This window comes from Macrotis lagotis, chromosome X (genome assembly GCF_037893015.1).
Source record: "Macrotis lagotis isolate mMagLag1 chromosome X, bilby.v1.9.chrom.fasta, whole genome shotgun sequence".
Classification (NCBI taxonomy): domain Eukaryota; kingdom Metazoa; phylum Chordata; class Mammalia; order Peramelemorphia; family Peramelidae; genus Macrotis; species Macrotis lagotis.
The window spans coordinates 605174932-605190198 of record NC_133666.1 but is presented as its reverse complement, the minus strand read 5'-3'; the positions used below and the strand labels follow the sequence as shown (position 1 = coordinate 605190198).

Sequence of the window (15267 nt, the reverse complement as noted above, 5' to 3'; positions counted from 1 at the left end):
GCTGGTAATGTTGTAATTACTCTCATCTGGGTTGAAGAAGAAAGAACATACATCCGGAAGGGTGCAGAAATCTTCTGCTCCTATAGAGGTGAGAAAAAAAATGGAGGACAGGGTGGGGAGGTATATTTTAGCAGGATGTATGAATTGGGATTTGGGAGGTAGGGGAAAGGGATGGGCGGAACTGTTGCAGGGATGGTGGATTGAGATTGGGGGTGAGGGGACACCATGTTTTGTTGGGCAAGTATCTTGAAAATCTACAAGCTATAATAGAAATTCAAACTATTATCATTATTAGGTGCAAATCCCCCTTGGGATATTTTAATTTTTAATTGGGGAATCATTGAAGTCTTTGAGACAGAAAAGAATTTAAGTCTCAGATGAATTAGGCTATAATGTAGAACTACAGAAAATGAGGTTGACAGTTTGCTCAGAAATCACATAACATATATCAGAACCTTGGTATAGGCAAAAACAGGCCACAGAGGGTGGTGAATAGTAGTGCAAGTAGATCTGTAAGGTTGATTGAAGCCTAGTTGTCAGAAAATCAGAGCCAGCATCTGACTATATGAGAAACAGATATTCAGAAACATAAAGCAGAAAGGGGGCCACAATACTGTAGAGGAGTCTTCACAGAATAAGTGTGGGGTTGGAAATAGTGGAGATAGTATTGGATGGGGGCAGAAGGGAATCAAAGAAGAAATATTAGTATTATTTGCCAAAAGTCCAAATCAAAATTTGCTAATGTCCAGAGAGGAAAATATGGGAGCAACATAAGTATCATTTGCCAAAGGCCCACATTAAATCCAAAGTCCAGGGAGAAAAAGATGGGGGCGACATTTGTATCATTTGCCAAAGTCCAAAATGGGTCTGTTTTCCAAGGAGTGTATCCATCCGGGCTGAGGTAACAGGTGTCCAAGAAGCAAACTGTCAACAGCAATCCAGACAAGCAAGTGATATCATCAAGGAGATCCAGCAGAGGGTAGAGGGGATTCAATCTAGAGGGGATAAAAATTTAGACAGGAAACTGAACTTCTTTGGAGGTTAAAGTATCAGGAAAGGTCAGTCAGAAAGACATTTTAGGAAACCAGCTAGAAACAGGATGGCAAAGAAATAGCTGTCACTGATGTCAAAAAACAATTAGAATTTATATCTGTTATTTACTAGGCAAAAAATTTAAATTCAATTTCTTCATCTGTAAAATGGTGATTAACATTTCCTGTCCACCTTTCTTCCTAAAATGATAGAATTCTATATTAAAGGCTTGAAGAGGCCTTAGTGTTATGAAAAAAACACAACACTTTAAATATTTCAAAAGATTGTAGAGATGAGACTTTAGCATCATCATTGTTACCACCATTATTATCTTGTAACTTTAGGCAAATAGTTCACCCTCTCTGATCCCCAAGTTTCCTACTCTGTAAAATGAGAGCTTTGAAATAGATTGCTTCACAAGTCCCTGGCAACTTTTTCCTCTATGATGCTTGCTGCTCCTTCTACACTCATGAGTATTCTGACTCAAAAAAAGAGTATGAGAAGGGGGAAAAACACAAACAAAAACAAAAACAAAAACAAAGTAGGATCTTCCAAAAAGAAAGACTAAACTATACCCTTGTACTCACCATCCCCTTCAGTCTCATATCCTTCCCCTTGTCCTTTCTGTCACCATCATAGCAGAAATTTTCATTATTTTTCTTCCTTTGTTGCTTTCCCAGTCAGTAGCCTTCCTTGCTCACCATGGAAGTAAGAGTTATTATCTGTTCACAGCTGTAATTCATAGAGAAAAATGGGGAAGGGGAGGATGATTACACTTTACACATCAGTCAAGTCTAGCCTGTACTAAAGAAGTGTGCAAACTTCAATAGAAATGGAGATCACTCAGATGAATCCCTACTGTTCAATGATGAATTAATTCTAAAATGTAGCATTATATAAATTTTATGCCATAATTATTTGTTCCAATTTTAGTTTAAACTGGTTTGGCAGGTCAAATGTTTGATACTTCTGTATTAAATACCTCATGAAATACATGTCATATATCTTTAGGGTTTCAGACATTTAATTAGCTTTGCAGTATTTTCTTATTCAATCTAACCTCGCCTTTTACTTCCTACTAATTCACTTGTATAGGCATCCCCTGCCAAAGCCCAAGTGGCCTTGAATCTAAACCTCAGTCAGTTCCTTGTGATCAACCCCAATAGACCTCACCTAGCACTTTTGAAAGTTTCCAACTCAACTGCTCAATAACCCTAGCTTCCTTGGGGGCAACAGGTACAGGTGAAATAGAATACTCACAAACTAAAGAGAAGGCACCAAAAATAGAGACTCTGCTATACACGAAGAGGTTCTTGTGGAGAAGGAAAGGGGTAACATACACATGTGTTAGACCTTGGGAGAGATGGAGAAGAATAATTCATGTGTCTTGCCTTTAAGTTTTTTATGGTCTAGGTGGTAAGTCAAAACAAATACATAGAAACCAATACATATAACCTTGTAAAAACAAATACATAGAAAGCAATATGTATAACCTTGTAAAAATCTTGTATTTTCAGGATGCTGGGGAATATAATGATCACTAATGGAGATTTCCTAGAAGAAGGAATTTGTTAAACTATGCTAAAACTTACTGGGAGACAAAGAATGTTGTTTTAAATTTGTTTGTTTTCTTTTGTTTTTAATTCAATTTTTTTTACTATATCCAAAAGCACTTTCTAGTACCTTCATTTTAAAGAAGATAATTATTTATTTCCCTTAAAAGTAAGGTATTGGAATACATGACCTCCAAGGTGCTTTCCTGCTCCAAATTCCAGATACATTTTTGAAAGTTAATAACATTATTTAATGATTTTAGGTAAATTAAGCTACTTAAGCAGTTAATCAAGTTAATAAGTAGTTAGTTAAGATCTTGTAATCAATGAGCAAATCATAATATAGACCAAGGGAAAGGGATCTTGGCACAATCAACTGTTCACTTCCTCCTTACCACCCCCTCTTGGAAAACCTATCTCCATTTGAGGCTCACTTCAGGGGCCACCTGGACAAAAGGCCTTTCCTCATCCTTTACCCACAGCTGTCAGCCAATACCATTCCCTGTTATTTATTACTTTTAATTTAATAAGAGCTCATATATGTGTACATGCTATTTCCCCCTACTAGAGGGGTGATAATATATTACTTGAGGTCAGGTGTAATTTCATTTTTGTCTTTAGATCCCCAGCATCTAGTGAAATGTCTGCAGGACATGTAGCAAGTACTTTAAAAAGTCTTTTTGAAATGGATTGAAGCCTATAGCCTGGAGAAAATGTCAAGACTCTGGTAAAACCCTGAAAACTTTGTTGATAATTAATGGTATGCCCTATGTGGGTAGCATTGTAGAAATGAGTATAGGTCTGGAAACCAGGTTTTCCACCTCATAATCTGTGGTTCATTTATTCTATCATATTGCTTGATTTTCATATCAAGAAATATCAATGAAGCACTTAGCCCAAGTTCAGTCAAGGACCAATTACTCTATCAGCTAAAAAAAGTAGAGACAGTCCCTAACCTCAAGAACTTTTTAAGAAGACATAATGTAGAACTAGTAGCAGAGTTACTTAGATGATTTCTTTTCCTCAAGCAATCTAGAATATGTGGGCTCTCAGTATCCATTATCTGAGATAATCAGCTATAATAGGAAAATAATATACCATATTTAAGTGTTAGTATTAGAGCTGTAATAAAAAGCAGGCAAGGAGGATATGTATCAAGCACACAAAGCCAAAGGGTATGAGTAAAATAATAAAATTATATTGGGGCAGCTAGTGGTGCAGTGGATAGAGTACCTGCCCTGGAGTCAGGAGTACCTGAGTTCAAATCCAGCCTCAGACACTTAAAATTACCTAGCCGTGTGGCCTTGGGCAAGCCACTTAACCCCGTTGCCTTGAAAAACTAAAAATAAAAATTATACACATATATATTATATATAAACATGAATATATATATACATATGCAGCTCTCTCATCTATATAAAAATATAGAAACAGGTATGTACATATAAATATAAATATGTTACATATATTTATATGTAAATATAAATACATATACAAATTCAAAATAATATAAACATATATGAGTATATACAGGTATACTAATTGAAGATATGCATACATGCATCTGTGTGTATATATTACACAGGTGTGCAAATTTATGACAGGACAACACAGTGGAAAAAGCACAAATCCTGGAGTCAGGAAGACCTTAGTCCAAATTCAGCCTCAAATGTTTATTAGCTGTATGACCCTGGGCAAGTCACTTAACCCTCTATATCTCAGTTCTCTTATCTGTCAAATGAACTGGACAGGGCAGTGGTAGACTACTCCAGTATCTATGCTAAAATAACCTTACATGGGATAATGTAGAGTCAGACTTGAATGAATGACAAGAAGAAAATAATCATCATGTGTGGTTATGCAAATCATGCCATGGCATTAGAATGAGAAGATGAGTATGATTGTAACAGATACAACATTAATTTCATGTGTTTTTAGAACCATATAATCTTAGAGTTTAGAAGGACTCTGGGTATCAGCCCGCTAGTTTAACTCTTCCATTTAATAGATGAGGAAACCGAGGCCAATTGAAGTAGAGAGATTTGTTCAATTCTCATTAATAGCCTTGTGATCAAGGGAGTGCAACAAATCCTATGCTCTCTATGCAGGTGAGGAAAGTGAAACTCAGAAAAGCTCGATAACTTTTCTGGAACATGAACTGTAACTCAACTTTCTTTCTTATGCAGGCTTCTTCATATATGACTTGTGCTACTTGGTCTACTTTGTTGGACAATGTAGTAGACTAGTTTACCTGTAACAACAACACAGAGATATAAGCAAGGCTTTTCAAGGAAATGCTACTCCCCCAGAGACAAAGGCAGGACAATCCTATCCAGAGTCAGTAGTATGTTCCATGTCATTAGGTCACCGAGACTCACACATAAGTTTGGACCAGGGCAGGATATCAGGCACTGTAAGAGAATAAGTTAATAAAATAAAGTCAAATTTCCTTGGCAGTTCAAACATGGAGCTATACATGGAGCTAGAACTAGCATAACAAAGGATTTTCACCTTAAATTATAAATTTTTGTGTTCTTCTCTTCAGATAAGTGACACATTGACACTTTATATCAACATTCTGAGGTCGATTAGCTCTTTATTATCACTCTGAAGTCCTACCTTTCTCAGGATAGTTAGAACAAACAATCTAGTGACAAGATGCATGGTGATGAGAATAGGTTTCAATTTTTTTTATTTTAAAAATTTTTTTTTTGCAAGGCAATGGGGTTAAGTGGCTTACCCAAGGCCACACGGCTAGGTAATTATTAAGTGTCTGAGGCTGGATTTGAACTCAGGCACTCCTGACTCCAAGGCCAGTGCTCTATCCACTGCACCACCTAGCCGCCCCAGGTTTCCATTTATTAAAGCTTTAGAATCCAGAAAGGGTGAAAAAATAACTCTTTTTGACTGAGTTTTGTGACGTTTTCCCTATTACCATACTTCATAAGTGTGGAAAGTTTCTCAACAGAGGATAAGACTTAAGGTAGTGGAAGTTGAAGAAATTACAGAAATTTATGTAGATGATCTCCTAAGGGCTAGAGAAATTAAAATTTGCATTTGTAAAAACAATTCCCATACCTTTTAGATCATAGAACTTTGGAAAACTGATAGCTGTCATTTTACTTTTTTTTCAAAAAATTATCTAATTTTAGCCTTACACCATCCGCTTAAGGTAGTAGAGCAAAAATTGCCAATCCCATTATAAAATGTAGGAAACTGAGGCTCCTAAAAGTGAAGTGATTTGCCCTAGTGTTAACCATCTTGTAAGTAATAGAAACAGAAATCAAAATCAAGCCCATCAATTGTATATTTAATATTATTTTCATTATATTACTGTTATTACAAGGGTTCTGATAAGGCATGAACAAAAGAGTTCAGGAAAAAGTTCAGCAAATAATTCCTGCTGCACTTTCCCATCCAATACAGCCAATCACAAAGTCATTTTTAATTTTCCTGGTGTTTCCAACTTGCTTTCCCCAATTTGGCTCAACTCCCTCTCACACTAAACCTACAGATCCAAATCCTCAGTCCCTAGACAAATTATTCCATTAATCTTTAGAATTCCACCTCTTCTGGTCAACATGGAAACCAAATGAGTATCAGATAATTTATTTAGTCCAGTCTATCTAGATTCTAGTTGACCCTATATTCTGTGGTATGCTTCAAGCTCAGGTCTTTTCATAGAACTATTGACCAAGTCCATTTTCCCAACTATCAGTTATTATGTATGTGCTTTTTAATGTACCCCAACCAAAATTCTACCTGTTGCACTGGACAGTAATCAAATTAATAGTATTAATTAATATATATTTTTAATCATTGACATTTATGTAATACTTCAAAGTTTGCAAGGCACTCTACAGATATCTCATGTAACTATCCAAACAAAACTGGAGGCTTTTATTATCCCTGCTTTACATATGACAAAATAAACTTAGAGAAATTAAATATCTTTCCTAGAGTAAAATAGTTTCAGATTTGAACTCCGACCTTTTCAACTCTAGGCCCATCTCTTTAATTTGCCATCTAGTCATCAAAGCTTCTGAAAAGGGATTTGAAAACTGTATCCACACATCATATTCCTTCAATGACCAGAACTCCCCTCTAAATGTTGTAAGAATATAATTTCCTTGAGGGAACTCTTTCTTTTTCTGTTTATTCTTCAATTTGTAGTCCCAAAATTAGCATACCATTTGGCACAATATTTTTTTCATTCATTCTTAGAGGAAAGGAAATTAATTAGGATTTGATATATATTGATAAATATATATACATATATATATATATATATATATATATATATACATATATGATTTAATAGGCAGAAAGAAGGAGATGGGAGCAATCAGAATTGAGTGATTTCTGCAATGCCTAAAGTCAATCAAAAGCATCCAGACAAGCAAGACTATTCCCAGTTCCTCCATCTCACCTATCTAGAAAAATAAACAAATCACTCATCTCCTATCACTCCAAATGAAGCTAAATCACTAGCTTAAACAGCTACAACACATTCAGTGACTTTAAATGAACACAAAATTGTTCCATTAACCTAAGAGTATTCAGGGGACGAAAAACAGTTTAGATTGAAAATTTATAAAATAGTATGAGAAGTGTTAGAAAATTCTTTCTCTAGATGAAACACAATTGTTACATTAGCCTCCCATTTTAAGGTCTGACCTCTTCTTAAGCCTTAACAGAGAGGTCCAGGAACCAGAGGTGGGGCCTATAATGGGTTTCATACCCTATAATGAATTTTTCAACTGGAATTCAAAGGAATTTTTCAGATACATAAATGAAAAATGGAAATAAATTCCACAAAAGGCATCCCATTCTTTAGATCATTACATTCTTACTTGTAATTATATCATACCTTGAAGTTTAAAAAAGAAGTTTTGAGCCAAGATGAAGGAGTAAATGCAGGGATTTGATTTGAGTTTTCCCCCAAACCCTTCCAAATATCAAATTCTAGAGATGCAGAAGCCACAAAAATACATTATGGAACAATTTTCCAGGTCAAGACAAATGAGAAAATCTGTTGTATCAGGGTAAGAGAGGAGCACCGTCCAGCATAGGATATTCCAGCTCAGATCAGGCCTCCCCAAACCAGGATAAAATGTGGGAGCAACTGTATCAATGGCAATACTGGCAGGGTCCGGATCTGTCAGCCCACAAATGTCAAAGACAACTTAGTAGAAAAGGTCTCTATTATAGTAAGGTGAGAGTGCAGGACAGTCCATCACAGGCCACACCAGCACAGCCCTTATACCAGCAAGCCAGTAGAGGCCTACAGAACTATCAAGTCATCAGAGGCAGCAGTATTTTTAGGAAATCAGATTGGGTCAAACAACTAGTCAGAAGGAGATTCCAAGGGTCTCTCTACAAGCATTGAGATAGAACTTTGTTGCTTTACCCATACTCAGATCTGAGTCACAGTCCTGGATGGTAGTCCCAGGTTAAAGAGGCCTTTGGGTTTGCAGGGAAGAATATCCTCTTCACAGTTCCAGGACAGAAAAGATTTCTTGGGGTCACTCACATGGGAAGGGGAGGTCAAAGCAAAAGTCAAGGAAGGAGTAAGAACTTCTCCTTAGATCATACCACCTTGGAAGAACTGTAAACTTAAAGATCCCTAGAAGTATCTCTGGAAACAGCTGCACAAAACCCTTGGAGCTTGGGACAGGGAACCCTCCAACCCAGGAAACAGAACCCTACTTGAATGGTTAAAAAGTAAAATAATAGACTGGGAAAATGAACAATCCAAAAAAAAAAATCTGACCATAGAGTTACTATGGTGACAAGGAAGACCAAAATTTACACACAGAGGAAGATAACAAAGTCAAAGCTCCTACATCCAAAGTCTCCAAGAAAAGTGTGAATTTGTCTCAGGCAATGGAAAAATTCAAAAAGTATTCTGAAATGCAAATAAAAAAGGTGGAGGAAAAAAATCAGAAAAAAAAATGAGTTATATAATTAAATGATGAAAAATGAGTCAACAGCTTGATAAAGTAAACACAAAAATACTGAAGAAAATAACATCCTAAAAATGCAACTAGACAAAAAAAGGTACAAAAAAAGGTGAAGTCAAGATGACTGCAGAAGCCAGAAAGTCCCCTAAGCTTTCCCTGAAAGAACTTTAAATGAAACCTCTAAATAGATTCTATAACAATAGAATCCCTCAAAATAACAGTAAGTTCTCAACTGAGGATATTAGGAGATGTCCTTTAGTAAAGATCTCACAGGGATGAAAGAGTTTAGCCCAGCATAGACTGTATAGCTGGAAAGCCAGTGGGAGGTTCCTAACCATAGCATAGATTGGAAATCCATTCAGCAAGTCAGTGATGCAGTAGGCCAGTAGGATAGGTCCCAACACCAGTTTGGTGGGTGAAGTTTGAGCCCCAAGTATGCAAGTGTGACAGGCAGGACTGGACCCTAATGCAGGGACCAAATAGCTAGCATCTGAAGCATCATAGGCAAATCAGGCACCAGTAACAACCAGGCAGCAAACAAGGGACCAGACTCCTGGCCCTGGCTCCAGCACAAAATGTTTGGCACTGTCCCCTTTGCCTAAGGAGCAGAGCTCAACTATAACAAAGGGCAAAAGAAAAGTGCTAACCATAAAAAGCTGTTATATTAACAGGTACAATAAAAATACTATCTCAGAAGAAAAAAAATAGTGAAAAGATGCCTACAAAGGGATCTTTCTTTTAATATTAAGCTGAAAAAGACCTCTTGTAAGAGCTGAAAAAAGTTTTTAAAAAACAAAAAAAGAGAGAGGAAGAAGAAAAATGGAGAAAAGAAATGAGAGTCATGAAAGAGAATTATGAAAAGCTGGCTAAAAAAAACCTTTAAAAGAAAAATGACCAATATTGGAGAGGATGTGGGAAAACTGAGCATCGTTATTGGATTTATGAACTGATCCAACCATACTGGGGAGCAATGCAGAATTTTGCGCAAAGGGCAATAAAACTGTATATACCTTTGTTCTACCAATGGCACTACTAGAATCATAAAAAGGGAATGTACACATGTGCATACAAATTTATAGCAGATCTTTTTTGTAGTGACAAAGAATTGGAAATTATGGGAATGCTCATCAAGTTGGGAATGGTTGAACAAGTTATGGAATATTAATGTGATGGACTATGAGTATTTGGTAAGAAATCATGAGTGACTGGACCTTAGAAAAGCCTAGACAGACTAGCATTAATTGATGCTGATTAAAATGAGTAGAACCAGGAGAACATTATACCCAATAACAGTCACAGGACATCTCGACTTTAATGGGCACACCTCCTCTCAGCAGTTCAGTGATCAGGGACAATTTGGAAAGATTTGTTATGGAAAATACCATCCACATCCAGAGAAAAAACTGTGGAGTATAAATGCACAACAAAGCACAATATATTCCCTTTTTTTAGTGTTTTGCAAGGCAATGGGGTTAAGTGCCTTGCCCAAGACCACACAGCTAGGTAATTATTAAGTGTCTGAGGCTGGAGTTGAACTCAGGTACTCCTGACTCCAGGGCCGGTGCTCTATTCACTGCTCCACCTAGCTGCCCTTATATTCACTTTTTAAAAAACTGTGGGGTCTAACTGAAGAACAAAGCACACTATATTCACTTTTTAAAATTTCTTTTATATTGAATGTAATGGAACATAATAACAAAATCAACAGAAAGCAAAAGATTATCTCAAGAGAAACTAAAAAAAAAGTATCACAAAATAAAACATCCATTCCTATTAACATCACTAGAGAACAGGAACAAATGAATGTTTCTTCAAAATAACAAGCATCTAAGACCATTAACAAATATTATACATAATGGGGATAAACTAGGAACTTTTTTTTGCAAGGCAGTAGGGTTAAGTGACTTGCCCAAGGCCGCAGAGCTAGGGAATTATTAAGAGTCTGAAGCCAAATTTGAACTCAGGTCCTCCTGACTCCAGGGCCAGTGCTCTATCCACTGTACCACCTAGCTGCCCCTAAAGTAAGAACATTTTCAATAATATCAGTGATGAAATAAGGATGCTCATTATTACCATTACAATTCAATATAATATTAAGATGATTTTAGTATAAGAAAAGAAAAAAAATTGAAGGAATAAGAATTGGCAATGAATAAGCAAAAGTTTCACTCCTTACAGAAAATATGATGGAATACTTAAAGAATTCATGAAAATCTTCTAAAAATGACTTGAAACAATTAATAAATTTAGCAAAGGGGAGGGATGTAAAAGAAACCTACATAAATCATCAGTATTTCTCTATATGAACAATAAATCCCAAGGGCAAGAGATTAAAAGAGAAATTCAGGGCAGCTAGGTCACACAGTGGATAAAGCACCCGCTCTGGAGTCAGGAGGACCTAGTTTCAAATCTGGTCTCAGACACTTAATAATTACCTAGCTGTGTGGCTTGGGCAATCCACTTAACCCCATTTGCCTTACAAAAAATAAAAAAACCTAAAAAAAAGAGAAATTCCATCTAAAGTAATTGCAGACAATATAAAATAAAATACTAGGGCAATCTACTTCCCAAGTCAAACCCATAAACATTTTAAACACAATTACAAAATTTTTTCACATAAAGTCATATTTAAGCAATTGGAAAAAAAGCTTCATTTGCACGTGGTTAAGCCAAGCTAATATTATAAAAATGACAATTCTACCCAAATTAATTTATTTATTGCTACAGCAATCAAACTCCCAAATAACTATCTTACCAAGCTGGACAAATAGTAACAAAATTCATTTGAGAAAACTGCCTGGTCCTGGTTAAGAAATAGAGGAAATGATAATAGAGATCTATTGCCCTACAAACCCAAAGACATTAACTTTGGGGACATGAATTTACTATTCCACAAAAACTGCTGGGTAAACTAAAAAGTAGTATGGCAAAAAATAGGCTTAGATTCACATCTCACACCCTATACCAAAATAAGGTCAAAATGGTTATAGGATTTAGACATAAAGGGTGATACCATAGACAAATTAACAGATCAAGAAATAATCTTATTTATTAGATCCATGCTAAATAGGAGGAGTTTATGACCAAACAAGAAATGAGTACATTGAAAATGCAAAATGGATGATTTTGATTGTATAAAATTAAAAAAGCTGTTGCAGTAATAAAACCAATGTTGGCAAGATTAGAAGGAAAACAGAAAGCTGGAAAACAAATTTCATAGCAAGGGGTTCATAGCTAGGTTATTTCTAAAATAGACAGAGAATTGCTTCAAATTTAAAAGATTACAAGTGAGTCCCCAATGGATATGAATAGAGATTTTTCAAATGAAGAAATTATAACCACATATAACCATTTGAAAATATGTTCCAAATCCTTATTGAATAGAGAAATGCAAATTAAAACAACTATGACGTCAAAGCGCACCTATCAGATTGGCTAAGATGACAAAATGGGAAAATGGTCAAGGTTGGAGAAGTTGTGGTAGGATTGGGACATGAGTTGTGAAGTAATCCAATCATCTTGGAGAGCAATATGAAACTATGTCCAAAGAGCAATAAAAGTGATCATATTCTTTGACCCAGCAATACTAATACTAGACCCATGTCCAGAAGAAATCATAAAAAATGGGATAAGTCCCACATGTTTCAAAATATCCAAAGCAGTCTTTTTTCGTAGTGGCAAAAAAATGTTAATTGAAAAGATACCTATCAGTTAGGGAATGGTTGAACAAGTTATGATATATGAATGTTATGGAATACCATTGTTCTATAAGAAACTATGAATGGTCTAACTCTAGAAAAACATGGAAAGAATTACACTAACTGATGCTCAATAAATGGAGTAGAAGCAAGAGAACAATGTACATATTAACAACAACATTGTTAGTTGATGACCTATTATGGACATGGATCCTCTCAGCAATTCAGAGAATTAGGATAACCCTGGGACAATGTTTTGGATAATGCCATCCACATCCAAATAAAAAAAAACCAAAACCAAAAAGAAAACACAGAAACTGAATGAACAGTATGTTCCCTTTTGAATAATTTCTCTTATGATTTTCCTTCATCTCTCATATTTTTTTTTGCTTTTTCCCTTAGTCCTAATTCCTCATACACAAAATGACTAATAAATGTCAAACAAAAATGTACATGTACAATGTTCACTAGAATGTTTACTGCTGAGGGGATGTGGGGAAAAGGAAAAGTGAAGAAAAACTATGTAATTTATAAATATGCAGTGGATGAATGTTGAAAAACTTTCATATAATGTAATTAGAAAATAAAATATCAAAAATGTGGAACCCAAAATTTTCCATAAGGAGCAATGTTGAATACTATCTTTGCATGTAATTGGGGTAAAAAAAGGAAAAAATGAAAGAGGTACAAAAACAAGGAGGAAAAGAATGACTTAAAAGATATAATTGGCAAAATAAAAAGGAGGAACAAAAGCTCATTGAAGAAAATTGCATAAAAATTAGAACTGAGCAAATGGAAACCAATGACTATGAGAAATCAAAAAAACAATAAAATAATGAATGAAAATGAAAAATGAAAATAATGAAAATATAAGAGACAATGTGACATATCTCACTGGATAAACTGACCTAACAAATAAATCCAGGTGAGAAAATTTAAAAATTATTGGTCTACCTGGAAACCATTATCTAAAAAGACTCTACATATCATCTTTTGAGACAATATCAGAGAAAACTGTCCTGCTCTTTTTAGAACCAGAGGATAAGACTGAAATTGTAAGAATTCACTAATTACCACCTGAAAGAGATACCAAAATGAAAATTCATAAGAATATCATAACCAAATTCCATACCTCCCAGACCAATAAGATATTACAAGCAACCAGAAAGAAACAATTCAAATATTGTACAGCTATAGTCAACTTTTACATTAAAAAATCAGAGCGAGATAAACAAAACCAGAAAAACCTTGTACATCTTAACAGCAACATGGGGGTGATGATCAACCTTGATGGACTTGCTCATTCCATCAGTGCAACAAGCAGGAACAATTTTGGGCTATCTGCAATGGAGAACACCATCTCAGACTACTACCTTCAAATTAGGAAAAAAAGTTATTTTGTTATGTAATTTTACTATCTCTTATACTTTATTTTTTCTTCTTTAAGGATATGATTTCTCTCTCACCACATTCAACTAGATCAATGAATGATTTGGAAACAATGTAAAGACTAACAGAATGCCTTCTTTAGGGGGTGGGAGGAGGGAAGCAAGAATGGGGGAAAATTGTAAAATGCAAAATAAATAAAATCTTTCTAAAAAAATCAGAGGGCTTGTAATATGATGTTCTGTATGGTAGTAGTGCTAAAATCACAGCTAACAACAGCCCAACAAAATTGAGCATAATATTTTAGGGAAAAATTGGATTTTTAATGAAATAAGGAACTATCAGTCTTTCATGATGAAAAGAGCAGACTTGACTTTGGACTTCCGGCCAAGATGGTGGAGAGAAGACAGGCACAGTTCTAAAGTCTCCTGATCTCTTCCCCATCTATCACATGAAACAAACCTCTTAAAAGAATTCTGAACCAGGAAACCCAGAAAGAAAATACTGGAGAGGAAGATCTACCTCAGGATTTGTCTCCTGCAGCAGCCTTGGCTGAGTACCGTAGTCTGGGCTCCAAGGGAAGATCAGCCCGGGATCAGCCAGAATGACAGCTGAATTGGAACCAGGAGTCTGAGGGCCTGAGAGCCAGACCTGCTGGATCAGTGGTAGGGCTATATGAGGGGAGCTTGGGGAAGGGGCTGCCGGGAGAGGTCTGATGCAGGAGGGCTGGGGACACCATCCCTGGGCTTCTCAGGTCTGAGAAACTCTGAGTCCAGGCCTGCATTGCACAGAGGCCTCCTGCCAAACAAATGCAAACTAATTCTGCCTCAGGCCCAGGTGTGTGAGCAGAAGAACCAGCCCAGCTGAGGAATTAGCTCAGGCCAGGGTAAAGCCCACCATTGATTGAAGGCAAAAGAATTCAATCATTCCAACTCCTCCCTTTGGGCAAAGGGAGAAGGCCTCCCAACCAAGGTCACAGACACTCCAGAGAGGGCAACCAGCACCTCCTACTGGCCAGCCAGAGAAACTGCACTCAGTAAAGCCTTTAGCATCCCAAGCCCAGGTGAACCAGACCCCCCCAACTCAAAGTCTCATCATAATGAAGAAGGGTCAGCGGAAAGGTGGATCCATAGAAAAATTCCTGGAAGGGAAAGACCCCAACTCAGAGAGACCTGGAACCTCTGAGGAGAATACAATCAGGTCTCCAGCACAGAAAGACTTCCTTGAAGAAATAAGGAAGGAGCTTAAAAATTTGGGAGAGACAATTAATACCTTGCAACAAGAAAAAAAAAACCTTAGAAAGTAAAATTGGACAAACACAAAAGGAGAATAAATCTCAGATCCTCAAATGATCAAATGCAAAAAGAAATTAATTCTCTCAAAACCTCAATTGGTCAAATGGAAAGCTCTTTCAAAAGTAGAATCGACCAATTGGAAAAGGTTAATGAAGAAAACTCCTCCCCCCAAAAAAGTACAGAGTCTACAGAAACTAATGACTCCAGGAGACAGGAAGAGTCAGTTAAACAAAATCAAAAAACAGAAAAAATAGAAGCAAATGTAAAATACCTCATCAACGAAGCTACTGACCTCGAGAATAGATCGAGTAGGGGCATCCTGAAAATTATAGAACTTCCT

At 36.2% G+C, this 15267-nt stretch overlaps 1 protein-coding gene across 2 annotated transcripts in view; it reads right to left on the bottom strand.

Moving 5' to 3' along the window:
* Positions 1 to 373: 373 nt before the first annotated feature.
* LOC141499837 (uncharacterized) overlaps positions 374 to 15267 on the bottom strand; it is a 38637-nt gene continuing 23743 nt past the window's right edge. For both annotated transcript variants that reach the window (XR_012471773.1, XM_074202603.1), the window contains 4 exons: positions 4837 to 4996; positions 2293 to 2385; positions 1620 to 1764; positions 374 to 995 (listed from right to left, as the gene is read on the bottom strand). The gene's annotated coding sequence lies outside the window, so the exon portion shown is untranslated. The remainder of the gene's footprint in view (positions 996 to 1619; positions 1765 to 2292; positions 2386 to 4836; positions 4997 to 15267) is intronic.